Source organism: Schistocerca gregaria, chromosome 11 (assembly GCF_023897955.1).
Source record: "Schistocerca gregaria isolate iqSchGreg1 chromosome 11, iqSchGreg1.2, whole genome shotgun sequence".
Taxonomy (NCBI): Eukaryota; Metazoa; Arthropoda; class Insecta; order Orthoptera; family Acrididae; genus Schistocerca; species Schistocerca gregaria.
Genome location: NC_064930.1, coordinates 119,685,153 through 119,700,335, shown reverse-complemented (window position 1 = coordinate 119,700,335; position 15,183 = coordinate 119,685,153).

Sequence of the window (15,183 nt, the reverse complement as noted above, 5' to 3'; positions counted from 1 at the left end):
CACTTTTCACATCCTCCCGTGCAACTTGGCTGCTAGTCCTCCTTTCATGCAGAATCTTAAGGTCTTAGCTCACGTCCAATGCACCAAAGCCAGCTAAAAAGTCAATAATCGATACCTAAAACTTGGATTGTACTACTTCTTACTGGTTATTACATCAACTTTGAAGCTTCATCTGTGATCTACTATGGTGCTATTAGTGTCTCCGCATACCGCAGCACGCGACATAGCTTTGCAGACGATAAGTACAACCGTTTCAGAGAGAAGAGCAGCTAATGTGACGATCTGGCTTTAAGTCGATTCGATAACAAATGACGAAAACGGACGGATTTCTCAGGTTTTTACTACATATGAACACTTTTCACATTCTCTCGTGCAACTCGGCTGCTAGTCCTCGTTTCATGCAGAATCTTATGGTCCTAGCTCATGTCCAAGGCATCAAAGCCAGCTAAAAAGTCAATAATCGATACCTAGTACTTGAGATGTACTACTTCTTACTGCCTATTACATCAACTTAGAAGCTTCATCTGTATTCTACTATGGTGCTTTTAGTGTCTCCGCATACTGCAGCACGCGACATAGCTTTCAGACGATAAGTACAACCGTTTCAGAGAGAAGAGTGGCCAATGTGACGATCTGGCTTTAAGTCGATTCGATAACAAATGATGAAAACGGACGATTTTCTCAGGTTTTTACTACATATGAACACTTTTCACATCCTCCCGTGCAACTTGGCTGCTAGTCCTCCTTTCATGCAGAATCTTAAGGTCTTAGCTCACGTCCAATGCACCAAAGCCAGCTAAAAAGTCAATAATCGATACCTAAAACTTGGATTGTACTACTTCTTACTGGCTATTACATCAACTTAGAAGCGTCATCTGTGTTCTACTATGGTGCTTTTAGAGTCTCCACATACCGCAACACGCAACATAGCTTTGCAGACGATAAGTACAACCGTTTCAGACAGAAGAGCGGCCAATGTGACGACCTGGCTTTAAGTCGATTCGATAACAAATGACGGAAAAGGACGGATTTCTCAGGTTTTTACTACATATGAACACTTTTCACCTTCTCCCGTGCAACTCGCCTGCTATTCCTCCTTTCATGCAGAATCTTAAGGTCCTAGCTCATGTCCAAGGCACCAAAGCCAGCTAAAAAGTCAATAATCGACACTTAAAACTTGAATTGTACTACTTCTTACTGGTTATTACATCAACTTAGAAGCTTCATCTGTGTTCTACAATGGTGCTTTTAGTGTCTCCGCATACCGCAGCACGCGACATAGCTTTCAGACGATAAGTACAACCGATTCAGAGAGAAGAGCGGCCAATGTGACAATCTGGCTTTAAGTCGATTCGATAACAAATGACGAATACAGACGGATTTCTCAGGTTTTTACTACATATGAACACTTTTCACACTCTCTCGTGCAACTGGGCATGCTAGTCCTCGTTTCATGCAGAATCTTATGGTCCTAGCTCATGTCCAAGGCACCAAAGCCAGCTAAAAAGTCAATAATCGATATCTAGAACTTGAGATGTACTACTTCTTACTGGCTATTACATCAACTTAGAAGCTTCATCTGTGTTCTACTATGGTGCTTTTAGAGTTTCCACACACCGCAACACGCGACATAGCTTTGCTGACGATAAGTACAACCGTTTCAGACAGAAGAGCGGCCAATGTGACAATCTGGCTTTAAGTCGATTCGATAACAAATGACGAAAACGGACGGATTTCTCAGGTTTTTACTACATATGAACACTTTTCACATTCTCTCGTGCAACTCGGCTGCTAGTCCTCGTTTCATGCAGAATCGTATGGTCCTAGCTCATGTCCAAGGCACCAAAGCCAGCTAAAAAGTCAATAATCGATACCTAGTACTTGAGATGTACTACTTCTTACTGCCTATTACATCAACTTAGAAGCTTCATCTGTGTTCTACTATGGTGCTTTTAGTGTCTCCGCATACTGCAGCACGCGACATAGCTTTCAGACGATAAGTACAACCGTTTCAGAGAGAAGAGTGGCCAGTGTGACGATCTGGCTTTAAGTCGATTCGATAACAAATGATGAAAACGGACGATTTTCTCAGGTTTTTACTACATATGAACACTTTTCACATCCTCCCGTGCAACTTGGCTGCTAGTCCTCCTTTCATGCAGAATCTTAAGGTCTTAGCTCACGTCCAATGCACCAAAGCCAGCTAAAAAGTCAATAATCGATACCTAAAACTTGGATTGTACTACTTCTTACTGGCTATTACATCAACTTAGAAGCGTTATCTGTGTTCTACTATGGTGCTTTTAGAGTCTCCACATACCGCAACACGCGACATAGCTTTGCAGACGATATGTACAACCGTTTCAGACTGAAGATCGGCCAATGTGACGACCTGGCTTTAAGTCGATTCGATAACAAATGACGAAAACGGACGGATTTCTCAGGTTTTTACTACATATGAACACTTTTCACATTCTCCCTTGCTACTCGGCTGCTAGTCCTCCTTTCATGCAGAATCTTAAGGTCCTAGCTCATGTCCAAGGCAACAAGCCAGCTAAAAAGTCAATAATCGATACCTAAAACTTGAAGGTACTACTTCTTACTGGCTATTATATCAACTTAGAAGCTTCATCTGTGTTCTACTATGGTGCTTTTAGTGCCTCCACATACCGCATCACGCGACATAGCTTTGCAGACGATAAGTACAACCGTTTTAGAGAGAAGAGCGGCCAATGTGACGATCTGGCTTTAAGTCGATTCGATAACAAATGACGAAAACGGACGGATTTCTCAGGTTTTTACTACATATGAACACTTTTCACATCCTCCCGTGCAACTTGGCTGCTAGTCCTCCTTTCATGCAGAATCTTAAGGTCCTAGCTCATGTCCAAGGCACCAAAGCCAGCTAAAAAGTCAATAATCGATACCTAAATCTGGTATTGTACTAATTCTTACTGGCTATTACATCATTTTAGAAGCTTCATCTGTGTTGTACTATGTTGCTTTTAGTGTCTCCGCATACTGCAGCACGCGACATAGCGCTCAGACGATAAGTACAACCGTTTCAGAGAGAAGAGTGGCCAATGTGACGACCTGGCTTTAAGTCGATTCGATAACAAATGACGGAAACGGACGGATTTCTCAGGTTTTTACTACATATGAACACTTTTCACATTCTCCCTTGCTACTCGGCTGCTAGTCCTCCTTTCATGCAGAATCTTAAGGTCCTAGCTCATGTCCAAGGCAACAAGCCAGCTAAAAAGTCAATAATCGATACCTAAAACTTGAAGGTACTACTTCTTACTGGCTATTATATCAACTTAGAAGCTTCATCTGTGTTCTACTATGGTGCTTTTAGTGCCTCCACATACCGCATCACGCGACATAGCTTTGCAGACGATAAGTACAACCGTTTTAGAGAGAAGAGCGGCCAATGTGACGATCTGGCTTTAAGTCGATTCGATAACAAATGACGAAAACGGACGGATTTCTCAGGTTTTTACTACATATGAACACTTTTCACATCCTCCCGTGCAACTTGGCTGCTAGTCCTCCTTTCATGCAGAATCTTAAGGTCTTAGCTCACGTCCAATGCACCAAAGCCAGCTAAAAAGTCAATAATCGATACATAAAACTTGGATTGTACTACTTCTTACTGGTTATTACATCAACTTTGAAGCTTCATCTGTGATCTACTATGGTGCTATTAGTGTCTCCGCATACCGCAGCACGCGACATAGCTTTGCAGACGATAAGTACAACCGTTTCAGAGAGAAGAGCAGCTAATGTGACGATCTGGCTTTAAGTCGATTCGATAACAAATGACGAAAACGGACGGATTTCTCAGGTTTTTACTACATATGAACACTTTTCACATTCTCTCGTGCAACTCGGCTGCTAGTCCTCGTTTCATGCAGAATCTTATGGTCCTAGCTCATGTCCAAGGCATCAAAGCCAGCTAAAAAGTCAATAATCGATACCTAGTACTTGAGATGTACTACTTCTTACTGCCTATTACATCAACTTAGAAGCTTCATCTGTATTCTACTATGGTGCTTTTAGTGTCTCCGCATACTGCAGCACGCGACATAGCTTTCAGACGATAAGTACAACCGTTTCAGAGAGAAGAGTGGCCAATGTGACGATCTGGCTTTAAGTCGATTCGATAACAAATGATGAAAACGGACGATTTTCTCAGGTTTTTACTACATATGAACACTTTTCACATCCTCCCGTGCAACTTGGCTGCTAGTCCTCCTTTCATGCAGAATCTTAAGGTCTTAGCTCACGTCCAATGCACCAAAGCCAGCTAAAAAGTCAATAATCGATACCTAAAACTTGGATTGTACTACTTCTTACTGGCTATTACATCAACTTAGAAGCGTCATCTGTGTTCTACTATGGTGCTTTTAGAGTCTCCACATACCGCAACACGCAACATAGCTTTGCAGACGATAAGTACAACCGTTTCAGACAGAAGAGCGGCCAATGTGACGACCTGGCTTTAAGTCGGTTCGATAACAAATGACGGAAAAGGACGGATTTCTCAGGTTTTTACTACATATGAACACTTTTCACCTTCTCCCGTGCAACTCGCCTGCTATTCCTCCTTTCATGCAGAATCTTAAGGTCCTAGCTCATGTCCAAGGCACCAAAGCCAGCTAAAAAGTCAATAATCGACACTTAAAACTTGAATTGTACTACTTCTTACTGGTTATTACATCAACTTAGAAGCTTCATCTGTGTTCTACAATGGTGCTTTTAGTGTCTCCGCATACCGCAGCACGCGACATAGCTTTCAGACGATAAGTACAACCGTTTCAGAGAGAAGAGCGGCCAATGTGACAATCTGGCTTTAAGTCGATTCGATAACAAATGACGAATACAGACGGATTTCTCAGGTTTTTACTACATATGAACACTTTTCACACTCTCTCGTGCAACTGGGCATGCTAGTCCTCGTTTCATGCAGAATCTTATGGTCCTAGCTCATGTCCAAGGCACCAAAGCCAGCTAAAAAGTCAATAATCGATATCTAGAACTTGAGATGTACTACTTCTTACTGGCTATTACATCAACTTAGAAGCTTCATCTGTGTTCTACTATGGTGCTTTTAGAGTTTCCACACACCGCAACACGCGACATAGCTTTGCTGACGATAAGTACAACCGTTTCAGACAGAAGAGCGGCCAATGTCACGACCTGGCTTTAAGTCGATTCGATAACAAATGACGGAAAAGGAGGGATTTCTCAGGTTTTTACTACATATGAACACTTTTCACATTCTCCCGTGCAACTCGCCTGCTATTCCTCCTTTCATGCAGAATCTTAAGGTCCTAGCTCATGTCCAAGGCACCAAAGCCAGCTAAAAAGTCAATAATCGACACTTAAAACTTGAATTGTACTACTTCTTACTGGTTATTACATCAACTTAGAAGCTTCATCTGTGTTCTACAATGGTGCTTTTAGTGTCTCCGCTTACCGCAGCACGCGACATAGCTTTCAGACGATAAGTACAACCGTTTCAGAGAGAAGAGCAGCTAATGTGACGATCTGGCTTTAAGTCGATTCGATAACAAATGACGAAAACGGACGGATTTCTCAGGTTTTTACTACATATGAACACTTTTCACATTCTCTCGTGCAACTCGGCTGCTAGTCCTCGTTTCATGCAGAATCGTATGGTCCTAGCTCATGTCCAAGGCACCAAAGCCAGCTAAAAAGTCAATAATCGATACCTAGTACTTGAGATGTACTACTTCTTACTGCCTATTACATCAACTTAGAAGCTTCATCTGTGTTCTACTATGGTGCTTTTAGTGTCTCCGCATACTGCAGCACGCGACATAGCTTTCAGACGATAAGTACAACCGTTTCAGAGAGAAGAGTGGCCAGTGTGACGATCTGGCTTTAAGTCGATTCGATAACAAATGATGAAAACGGACGATTTTCTCAGGTTTTTACTACATATGAACACTTTTCACATCCTCCCGTGCAACTTGGCTGCTAGTCCTCCTTTCATGCAGAATCTTAAGGTCTTAGCTCACGTCCAATGCACCAAAGCCAGCTAAAAAGTCAATAATCGATACCTAAAACTTGGATTGTACTACTTCTTACTGGCTATTACATCAACTTAGAAGCGTTATCTGTGTTCTACTATGGTGCTTTTAGAGTCTCCACATACCGCAACACGCGACATAGCTTTGCAGACGATATGTACAACCGTTTCAGACTGAAGATCGGCCAATGTGACGACCTGGCTTTAAGTCGATTCGATAACAAATGACGAAAACGGACGGATTTCTCAGGTTTTTACTACATATGAACACTTTTCACATTCTCCCTTGCTACTCGGCTGCTAGTCCTCCTTTCATGCAGAATCTTAAGGTCCTAGCTCATGTCCAAGGCAACAAGCCAGCTAAAAAGTCAATAATCGATACCTAAAACTTGAAGGTACTACTTCTTACTGGCTATTATATCAACTTAGAAGCTTCATCTGTGTTCTACTATGGTGCTTTTAGTGCCTCCACATACCGCATCACGCGACATAGCTTTGCAGACGATAAGTACAACCGTTTTAGAGAGAAGAGCGGCCAATGTGACGATCTGGCTTTAAGTCGATTCGATAACAAATGACGAAAACGGACGGATTTCTCAGGTTTTTACTACATATGAACACTTTTCACATCCTCCCGTGCAACTTGGCTGCTAGTCCTCCTTTCATGCAGAATCTTAAGGTCTTAGCTCACGTCCAATGCACCAAAGCCAGCTAAAAAGTCAATAATCGATACCTAAAACTTGGATTGTACTACTTCTTACTGGTTATTACATCAACTTTGAAGCTTCATCTGTGATCTACTATGGTGCTATTAGTGTCTCCGCATACCGCAGCACGCGACATAGCTTTGCAGACGATAAATACAACCGTTTCAGAGAGAAGAGCGGCCAATGTGACGATCTGGCTTTAAGTAGATTCCATAACAAATGACGAATACGGACGAATTTCTCAGGTTTTTACAACATATGAACACTTTTCACAATCTCGCGTGCAATTCGGCTGCTAGTCCTCCTTTCATGCAGAATCTTAAGGTCCTAGCTCATGTCCAAGGCACCAAAGCCCGCTAAAAAGTCAATAATCGATACCTAAATCTGGTATTGTACTAATTCTTATTGGCTATTACATCATTTTAGAAGCTTCATCTGTGTTCTACTATGGTGCTTTTAGTGTCTCCGCATACTGCAGCACGCGACATAGCTTTCAGACGATAAGTACAACCGTTTCAGACAGAAGAGTGGCCAATGTGACGATCTGGCTTTAAGTCGATTCGATAACAAATGACGAAAACGGACGGATTTCTCAGGTTTTTACTACATATGAACACTTTTCACATTCTCCCGTGCAACTCGGCTGCTAGTCCTCCTTTCATGCAGAATCATATGGTCCTAGCTCATGTCCAAGGCACCAAAGCCAGCTAGAAATTCAATAATCGATACCTAGAAATTGAGTTGTACTACTTCTTACTGGCTATTACATCATCTTAGAAACTTCATCTGTGTTCTACTATGGTGCTTTTAGTGTCTCCGCATACCGCAGCACGCGACATAGCTTTCAGACGATAAGTACAACCGATTCAGAGAGAAGAACGGCCAATGTGACAATCTGGCTTTAAGTCGATTCGATAACAAATGACGAATACAGACGGATTTCTCAGGTTTTTACTACATACGAACACTTTTCACACTCTCTCGTGCAACTCGGCATGCTAGTCCTCGTTTCATGCAGAATCTTATATTCCTAGCTCATGTCCAAGGCACCAAAGCCAGCTAAAAAGTCAATAATCGATATCTAGAACTTGAGATGTACTACTTCTTACTGGCTATTACATCAACTTAGAAGCTTCATCTGTGTTCTACTATGGTGCTTTTAGAGTCTCCACACACCGCAACACGCGACATAGCTTTGCAGACGATAAGTACAACCGTTTCAGACAGAAGAGCGGCCAATGTGACGACCTGGCTTTAAGTCGATTCGATAACAAATGACGAAAACGGACGGATTTCTCAGGTTTTTACTACATCTGAACACTTTTCACATTCTCCCGTGCAACTCGCCTGCTATTCCTCCTTTCATGCAGAATCTTTAGGTCCTAGCTCATGTCCAAGGCACCAAAGCCAGCTAAAATGTCAATAATCGACACTTAAAACTTGAATTGTACTACTTCTTACTGGTTATTACATCAAATTAGAAGCTTCATCTGTGTTCTACAATAGTGCTATTAGTGTCTCCGCATACCGCAGCACGCGACATAGCTTTCAGACGATAAGTACAACCGTTTCAGAGAGAAGAGCAGCTAATGTGACGATCTGGCTTTAAGTCGATTCGATAACAAATGACGAAAACGGACGGATTTCTCAGGTTTTTACTACATATGAACACTTTTCACATTCTCTCGTGCAACTCGGCTGCTAGTCCTCGTTTCATGCAGAATCTTATGGTCCTAGCTCATGTCCAAGGCACCAAAGCCAGCTAAAAAGTCAATAATCTATACCTAGTACTTGAGATGTACTACTTCTTACTGGCTATTACATCAACTTAGAAGCTTCATCTGTGTTCTACTATGGTGCTTTTAGTGTCTCCGCATACTGCAGCACGCGACATAGCATTCAGACGATAAGTACAACCGTTTCAGAGAGAAGAGTGGCCAATGTGACGATCTGGCTTTAAGTCGATTCGATAACAAATGATGAAAACGGACGGATTTCTCAGGTTTTTACTACATATGAACACTTTTCACATCCTCCCGTGCAACTTGGCTGCTAGTCCTCCTTTCATGCAGAATCTTAAGGTCTTAGCTCACGTCCAATGCACCAAAGCCAGCTAAAAAGTCAATAATCGATACCTAAAACTTGGATTGTACTACTTCTTACTGGCTATTACATCAACTTAGAAGCGTCATCTGTGTTCTACTATGGTGCTTTTAGAGTCTCCACATACCGCAACACGCGACATAGCTTTGCAGACGATAAGTACAACCGTTTCAGACAGAAGAGCGGCCAATGTGACGACCTGGCTTTAAGTCGATTCGATAACAAATGACGGAAAAGGACGGATTTCTCAGGTTTTTACTACATATGAACACTTTTCACATTCTCCCGTGCAACTCGCCTGCTATTCCTCTTTTCATGCAGAATCTTAAGGTCCTAGCTCATGTCCAAGGCACCAAAGCCAGCTAAAAAGTCAATAATCGACACTTAAAACTTGAATTGTACTACTTCTTACTGGTTATTACATCAACTTAGAAGCTTCATCTGTGTTCTACAATGGTGCTTTTAGTGTCTCCGCATACCGCAGCACGCGACATAGCTTTCAGACGATAAGTACAACCGATTCAGAGAGAAGAGCGGCCAATGTGACAATCTGGCTTTAAGTCGATTCGATAACAAATGACGAATACAGGCGGATTTCTCAGGTTTTTACTACATATGAACACTTTTCACACTCTCTCGTGCAACTCGGCATGCTAGTCCTCGTTTCATGCAGAATCTTATGGTCCTAGCTCATGTCCAAGGCACCAAAGCCAGCTAAAAAGTCAATAATCGATATCTAGAACTTGAGATGTACTACTTCTTACTGGCTATTACATCAACTTAGAAGCTTCATCTGTGTTCTACTATGGTGCTTTTAGTGTCTCCGCATACTGCAGCACGCGACATAGCATTCAGACGATAAGTACAACCGTTTCAGAGAGAAGAGTGGCCAATGTGACGATCTGGCTTTAAGTCGATTCGATAACAAATGATGAAAACGGACGGATTTCTCAGGTTTTTACTACATATGAACACTTTTCACATCCTCCCGTGCAACTTGGCTGCTAGTCCTCCTTTCATGCAGAATCTTAAGGTCTTAGCTCACGTCCAATGCACCAAAGCCAGCTAAAAAGTCAATAATCGATACCTAAAACTTGGATTGTACTACTTCTTACTGGCTATTACATCAACTTAGAAGCGTCATCTGTGTTCTACTATGGTGCTTTTAGAGTCTCCACACACCGCAACACGCGACATAGCTTTGCAGACGATAAGTACAACCGTTTCAGACAGAAGAGCGGCCAATGTGACGACCTGGCTTTAAGTCGATTCGATAACAAATGACGGAAAAGGACGGATTTCTCAGGTTTTTACTACATATGAACACTTTTCACATTCTCCCGTGCAACTCGCCTGCTATTCCTCCTTTCATGCAGAATCTTAAGGTCCTAGCTCATGTCCAAGGCACCAAAGCCAGCTAAAAAGTCAATAATCGACACTTAAAACTTGAATTGTACTACTTCTTACTGGTTATTACATCAACTTAGAAGCTTCATCTGTGTTCTACAATGGTGCTTTTAGTGTCTCCGCATACCGCAGCACGCGACATAGCTTTCAGACGATAAGTACAACCGTTTCAGAGAGAAGAGCAGCTAATGTGACGATCTGGCTTTAAGTCGATTCGATAACAAATGACGAAAACGGACGGATTTCTCAGGTTTTTACTACATATGAACACTTTTCACATTCTCTCGTGCAACTCGGCTGCTAGTCCTCGTTTCATGCAGAATCTTATGGTCCTAGCTCATGTCCAAGGCACCAAAGCCAGCTAAAAAGTCAATAATCGATACCTAGTACTTGAGATGTACTACTTCTTACTGCCTATTACATCAACTTAGAAGCTTCATCTGTGTTCTACTATGGTGCTTTTAGTGTCTCCGCATACTGCAGCACGCGACATAGCTTTCAAACGATAAGTACAACCGTTTCAGAGAGAAGAGTGGCCAATGTGACGATCTGGCTTTAAGTCGATTCGATAACAAATGATGAAAACGGACGATTTTCTCAGGTTTTTACTACATATGAACACTTTTCACATCCTCCCGTGCAACTTGGCTGCTAGTCCTCCTTTCATGCAGAATCTTAAGGTCTTAGCTCACGTCCAATGCACCAAAGCCAGCTAAAAAGTCAATAATCGATACCTAAAACTTGGATTGTACTACTTCTTACTGGCTATTACATCAACTTAGAAGTGTCATCTGTGTTCTACTATGGTGCTTTTAGTGCCTCCACATACCGCATCAGGCGACATAGCTTTGCAGACGATAAGTACAAGCGTTTTAGAGAGAAGAGCGGCCAATGTGACGATCTGGCTTTAAGTGGATTCGATAACAAATGACGAAAACGGACGGATTTCTCCGGTTTTTACCACATATGAACACTTTTCACATCCTCCCGTGCAACTTGGCTGCTAGTCCTCCTTTCATGCATAATCGTAAGTTCTTAGCTCACGTCCAATGCACCAAAGCCAGCTAAAAAGTCAATAATCGATACCTAAAACTTGGATTGTACTACTTCTTACTGGCTATTATATAAAACTTAGAAGCTTCATCTGTGTTCTACTATGGTGCTTTTAGTGTCTCCGCATACTGCAGCACGCGACATAGCTTTCAGACGATAAGTACAACCGTTTCAGAGAGAAGAGTGGCCAATGTGACGATCTGGCTTTAAGTCGATTCGATAACAAATGATGAAAACGGACGGATTTCTCAGGTTTTTACTACATATGAACACTTTTCACATCCTCCCGTGCAACTTGGCTGCTAGTCCTCCTTTCATGCAGAATCTTAAGGTCTTAGCTCACGTCCAATGCACCAAAGCCAGCTAAAAAGTCAATAATCGATACCTAAAACTTGGATTGTACTACTTCTTACTGGCTATTACATCAACTTAGAAGCGTCATCTGTGTTCTACTATGGTGCTTTTAGTGTCTCCGCATACCGCAGCACGCGACATAGCTTTCAAACGATAAGTACAACCGATTCAGAGAGAAGAGCGGCCAATGTGACAATCTGGCTTTAAGTCGATTCGATAACAAATGACGAATACAGACGGATTTCTCAGGTTTTTACTACATATGAACACTTTTCACACTCTCTCGTGCAACTCAGCATGCTAGTCCTCGATTCATGAAGAATCTTATGGTCCTAGCTCATGTCCAAGGCACCAAAGCCAGCTAAAAAGTCAATAATCGATATCTAGAACTTGAGATGTACTTCTTCTTACTGGCTATTACATCAACTTAGAAGCTTCATCTGTGTTCTACTATGGTGCTTTTAGAGTCTCCACACACAGCAACACGCGACATAGCTTTGCAGACGATAAGTACAACCGTTTCAGACAGAAGAGCGGCCAATGTGACGACCTGGCTTTAAGTCGATTCGATAACAAATGACGGAAACGGACGGATTTCTCAGGTTTTTACTACATCTGAACACTTTTCACATTCTCCCGTGCAACTCGCCTGCTATTCCTCCTTTCATGCAGAATCTTAAGGTCCTACCTCATGCCCAAGGCACCAAAGCCAGCTAAAAAGTCAATAATCGACACTTAAAACTTGAATTGTACTACTTCTTACTGGTTATTACATCAACTTAGAAGCTTCATCTGTGTTCTACAATGGTGCTATTAGTGTCTCCGCATACCGCAGCACGCGACATAGCTTTCAGACGATAAGTACAACCGTTTCAGAGAGGAGAGCAGCTAATGTGACGATCTGGCTTTAAGTCGATTCGATAACAAATGACGAAAACGGACGGATTTCTCAGGTTTTTACTACATATGAACACTTTTCACATTCTCTCCTGCAACTCGGCTGCTAGTCCTCGTTTCATGCGGAATCTTATGGTCCTAGCTCATGTCCAAGGCACCAAAGCCAGCTAAAAAGTCAAAAATCGATACCTAGTACTTGAGATGTACTACTTCTTACTGGCTATGACATCAACTTAGAAGCTTCATCTGTGTTCTACTATGGTGCTTTTAGTGTCTCCGCATACTGCAGCACGCGACATAGCTTTCAGACGATAAGTACAACCGTTTCAGAGAGAAGAGCGGCCAATGTGACGATCTGGCTTTAAGTAGATTCCATAACAAATGACGAATACGGACGAATTTCTCAGGTTTTTACTACATATGAACACATTTCACAATCTCGCGTGCAATTCGGCTGCTAGTCCTCCTTTCATGCAGAATCTTAAGGTCCTAGCTCATGTCCAAGGCACCAAAGCCAACTAAAAAGTCAATAATCGATACCTAAATCTGGTATTGTACTAATTCTTACTGGCTATTACATCATTTTAGAAGCTTCATCTGTGTTCTACTATGGTGCTTTTAGTGTCTCCGCATACTGCAGCACGCGACATAGCTTTCAGACGATAAGTACAACCGTTTCAGAGAGAAGAGTGGCCAATGTGACCATCTGGCTTTAAGTCGATTCGATAACAAATGACGAAAACGGACGGATTTGTCAGGTTTTTACTACATATGAACACTTTTCACATTCTCCCGTGCAACTCGGCTGCTAGTCCTCCTTTCATGCAGAATCGTATGGACCTAGCTCATGTCCAAGGCACCAAAGCCAGCTAAAAAGTCAATAATCGATACCTAGAAATTGAGTTGTACTACTTCTTACTGGCTATTACATCAACTTAGAAGCTTCATCTGTGTTCTACTATGGTGCTTTTAGAGTCTCCACACACCGCAACACGCGACATAGCTTTGCAGACGATAAGTACAACCGTTTCAGACAGAAGACCGGCCAATGTGACGACCTGGCTTTAAGTCGATTCGATAACAAATGACGGAAACGGACGGATTTCTCAGGTTTTTACTACATCTGAACACTTTTCACATTCTCCCGTGCAACTCGCCTGCTATTCCTCCTTTCATGCAGAATCTTAAGGTCCTAGCTCATGTCCAAGGCACCAAAGCCAGCTAAAAAGGCAATAATCGACACTTAAAACTTGAATTGTACTACTTCTTACTGGTTATTACATCAACTTAGAAGCTTCATCTGTGTTCTACAATGGTGCTATTAGTGTCTCCGCATACCGCAGCACGCGACATAGCTTTCAGACGATAAGTACAACCGTTTCAGAGAGGAGAGCAGCTAATGTGACGATCTGGCTTTAAGTCGATTCTATAACAAATGACGAAAACGGACGGATTTCTCAGGTTTTTACTACATATGAACACTTTTCACATTCTCTCGTGCAACTCGGCTGCTAGTCCTCGTTTCATGCGGAATCTTATGGTCCTAGCTCATGTCCAAGGCACCAAAGCCAGCTAAAAAGTCAATAATCGATACCTAGTACTTGAGATGTACTACTTCTTACTGGCTATTACATCAACTTAGAAGCTTCATCTGTGTTCTACTATGGTGCTTTTAGTGTCTCCGCATACTGCAGCACGCGACATAGCTTTCAGACGATAAGTACAACCGTTTCAGAGAGAAGAGTGGCCAATGTGACGATCTGGCTTTAAGTCGATTCGATAACAAATGATGAAAACGGACGGATTTCTCAGGTTTTTACTACATATGAACACTTTTCACATCCTCCCGTGCAACTTGGCTGCTAGTCCTCCTTTCATGCAGAATCTTAAGGTCTTAGCTCACGTCCAATGCACCAAAGCCAGCTAAAAAGTCAATAATCGATACCTAAAACTTGGATTGTACTACTTCTTACTGGCTATTACATCAACTTAGAAACGTCATCTGTGTTCTACTATGGTGCTTTTAGAGTCTCCACATACCGCAACACGCGACATAGCTTTGCAGACGATATGTACAACCCTTTCAGACAGAAGGTCGGCCAATGTGACGACCTGGCTTTAATTCGATTCGATAACAAATGACGAAAACGGACGGATTTCTCAGGTTTTTACTACATATGAACACTTTTCACATTCTCCATTGCTACTCGGCTGCTAGTCCTCCTTTCATGCAGAATCTTATGGTCCTAGCTCATGTCCAAGGCAACAAGCCAGCTAAAAAGTCAATAATCGAAACCTAAAACTTGAAGTGTACTACTTCTTACTGGCTATTATATCAACTTAGAAGCTTCATCTGTGTTCTACTATGGTGCTTTTAGTGCCTCCACATACCGCATCACGCGACATAGCTTTGCAGACGATAAGTACAACCGTTTTAGAGAGAAGAGCGGCCAATGTGACGATCTGGCTTTAAGTCGATTCGATAACAAATGATGAAAACGGACGGATTTCTCAGGTTTTTACTACATATGAACACTTTTCACATCCTCCCGTGCAACTTGGCTGCTAGTCCTCCTTTCATGCATAATCTTAAGGTCTTAGCTC